Raw genomic sequence first — 3,813 nt, 5'->3', positions numbered from 1 at the left:
GGGCGTGGGTCCCCAGAGGCTCGCATGGGGTGGACACGGTGCCTGGAAGTGCCCTCTGGAAGGCACGGGGTTGAGACTGTGCCCGCAAGTCCCGATTGCGATCCAAGGGGCGGGCGGACCTGGGGAGCGAAAATCCCCATCGGCAGCCATGGGGTTGACCTGGGGAGCGAAGAGCCCCATCCGCATGCATGGGGTTGACCTGGGGACCGAAAAAGCCCATTGGAATACATGGGGTTGACCAGGGGACCGAAAAAGCCCATTGGAATACATGGGGTTGACCAGGGGACCGAAAAAGCCCATTGGAATACATGGGGTTGACCAGGGGACCGAAAAAGCCCATTGGAATACATGGGGTTGACCAGGGGACCGAAAAAGCCCATTGGAATACATGGGGTTGACCAGGGGACCGAAAAAGCCCATTGGAATACATGGGGTTGACCAGGGGACCGAAAAAGCCCATTGGAATACATGGGGTTGACCAGGGGACCGAAAAAGCCCATTGGAATACATGGGGTTGACCAGGGGACCGAAAAAGCCCATTGGAATACATGGGGTTGACCAGGGGACCGAAAAAGCCCATTGGAATACATGGGGTTGACCAGGGGACCGAAAAAGCCCATTGGAATACATGGGGTTGACCAGGGGACCGAAAAAGCCCATTGGAATACATGGGGTTGACCAGGGGACCGAAAAAGCCCATTGGAATACATGGGGTTGACCAGGGGACCGAAAAAGCCCATTGGAATACATGGGGTTGACCAGGGGACCGAAAAAGCCCATTGGAATACATGGGGTTGACCAGGGGACCGAAAAAGCCCATTGGAATACATGGGGTTGACCAGGGGACCGAAAAAGCCCATTGGAATACATGGGGTTGACCAGGGGACCGAAAAAGCCCATTGGAATACATGGGGTTGACCAGGGGACCGAAAAAGCCCATTGGAATACATGGGGTTGACCAGGGGACCGAAAAAGCCCATTGGAATACATGGGGTTGACCAGGGGACCGAAAAAGCCCATTGGAATACATGGGGTTGACCAGGGGACCGAAAAAGCCCATTGGAATACATGGGGTTGACCAGGGGACCGAAAAAGCCCATTGGAATACATGGGGTTGACCAGGGGACCGAAAAAGCCCATTGGAATACATGGGGTTGACCAGGGGACCGAAAAAGCCCATTGGAATACATGGGGTTGACCAGGGGACCGAAAAAGCCCATTGGAATACATGGGGTTGACCAGGGGACCGAAAAAGCCCATTGGAATACATGGGGTTGACCAGGGGACCGAAAAAGCCCATTGGAATACATGGGGTTGACCAGGGGACCGAAAAAGCCCATTGGAATACATGGGGTTGACCAGGGGACCGAAAAAGCCCATTGGAATACATGGGGTTGACCAGGGGACCGAAAAAGCCCATTGGAATACATGGGGTTGACCAGGGGACCGAAAAAGCCCATTGGAATACATGGGGTTGACCAGGGGACCGAAAAAGCCCATTGGAATACATGGGGTTGACCAGGGGACCGAAAAAGCCCATTGGAATACATGGGGTTGACCAGGGGACCGAAAAAGCCCATTGGAATACATGGGGTTGACCAGGGGACCGAAAAAGCCCATTGGAGTAAAAGCGGGGGGGGGGCGGGGGGTGAACGGGGGAGCGAAAAGCCCCGTCGGTATGCATGGGGTTGACCTGGGGAGCGAAGAGCCCCATCCGCATGCATGGGGTTGACCTGGGGACCGAAAAAGCCCATTGGAATGCATGGGGCATGTGGACATGCCCTCAGGTGCCAGAAATCTGCATGCAGACTATTGAGGCTGTACAAGCCTTAATTTGGCTGTGACTGAAAAAGATTAACATAGCAACTGTTGCCATACAACAGAGAGAAGGAGGAAATCAGGCTGCAAGGGGCAATCTGACTCTGACTGAGCAGCCCATCTGATCAACCAGAACTAAGAGTCTCTGGGTAAGCCTGTACTGAACAAATATCCTCACTGTCACCACAGCACCCCCAACCTCCATTCCAGTGCCCTTCTCATGGTCAACTCCTGGGGCCCATACTTCAGTCTTCCAGCCAGGTGGAACTGTCCCCTGAGCCTCTGTTTCCAGGAAAGGTATGGCAGGAAGATCAGGAAGGGCTGTGGCACTAAGGGTTCTTACTACAGCCACTTCCTGATATGCCCAACATGTCCCTCCTGAAATGAGGTACATGGGATGGTTCCACATGGATACAGCAACATCAGTGCCAACACCACAGTACCCACAAAAGGGTTTTGCATCACCCCATCTGAGAACCACTGATCTAGTCTGACCTATACAATGCAGACCACTGAATTTCACCAGGCAATGCCTGGGTCAAAGTTATAACTTCTGGTTGAACTGTAGCGTATCTTTTAGAAAGATGTGCAAGACCTATTCTGATATTTCTGTATGTGTTCGCAATGGGTAGATCGTTAAGTAATTAGTTCACTAAAGCAGGCTACAAGCTATTTTACTCAAATTGTATAAATGCAGCCTGAAGTACCTGTGATGAACTAAATATGGAAAAATAAGTAAATGAGCACTTTCTTCTGGGCTGGCCCACTAATTTAGATCTCCTGGTACAAGGGGTTATGAGGTTTGTGGATGATATAACCTGATGTTGTTATATATGAAAAACCAATGAGTTGTTTTAAAACAACTCAACAGCCAAAATTTGTACTGAACTCCATGAATGAAGACTGGCAGATTAGGCCCATAAAGTTTTAATTTTTTGTGGCTGTACTCTGCTGAGCATTTTGACAGAGACATGACACTCAAGGAAGAACCAGCTTGGTATAGCTGGAGTTGCTTTGTCATTAGTCAGGCTTACAAAAGAGCATGTGAGCCACAACTTTGGAGTATAAGAAAATTATAGCACTGTGAGTCTGTATTTGAGAGCCTCTGGAATTTTCAGTTGTATAATGCAGATGGGTGCTGAGCAAACAAGATATCAAACCATCAGGAGAGGGGCCTGTAAGACGTTTCTTTGATTTTAATACTCAATGAAAACTCAGACAAAGCTCACTCCTAGAACACCTGTTATTCAAGTTGAGATTATGTCCCCAGATATGGCTATTAATGAAAGCAAAAAGTCTCCCACTTATCTAAAACCCTCTTCATCTCCTTTAATCCGATTCCTCCTCCCTCCCCAATTACATATTTGTAAACTGTGTTTCAGTGGGTTATATCTACTACAAGAGAAAGTGGCTGAACAAACTCTCCAAAGTAAGACAAGGTTCCTTGGGTGAATTTGATATCTTTTATTAGACCAACCCAAATGGTTGGAGAATAGTTATTAAGCAAGATTTCGGGTTCAAAAACCCATCGTCAGGCTCAGGAAGCTGCAGCAGTTGGTTTGTGCTCTTCCTGGATGGAATGAAAAGTAAAGAAGCCAGGGGCTGGGCTGGGCTGAGGAGTCAGTAGCCAGGCAGATTGTAATGTATCAAAAATCCAATGTCTATGTTTAGTCCCTGATCTCTAGTATCCAGCAGGTTGATGAAATGGAGCTCATAGGCTCGTCTCTGGGAAGTGTTGTGTAAGTTTCCCTTGAGGATCAGGACTGAGAGATTGGAGAGAGAGTGGCCCTCCTGTGAGAAATGTGCCCCCACCGGTAATTGGGTGTTTCTGTCTTCGATGGATTTCTGGTGTGCATTCATTCTGGTGCGCAGTTGTTGTCTGGTCTCTCCTACATATCTTCCATCAGGGCATTTGGTACATTGGATGAGGTATACTACATTCCTGGAGGTGCAGCTGTAAGATCCTGGGATGCTGATGGCTCTGTTGTGGGGTGT

This window comes from Alligator sinensis, unplaced genomic scaffold (genome assembly GCF_000455745.1).
Source record: "Alligator sinensis unplaced genomic scaffold, ASM45574v1 scaffold65_3, whole genome shotgun sequence".
NCBI lineage: Eukaryota > Metazoa > Chordata > Crocodylia > Alligatoridae > Alligator > Alligator sinensis.
The sequence above is the reverse complement of the archived record's forward strand: the minus strand, read 5'-3'. Positions refer to the sequence as shown.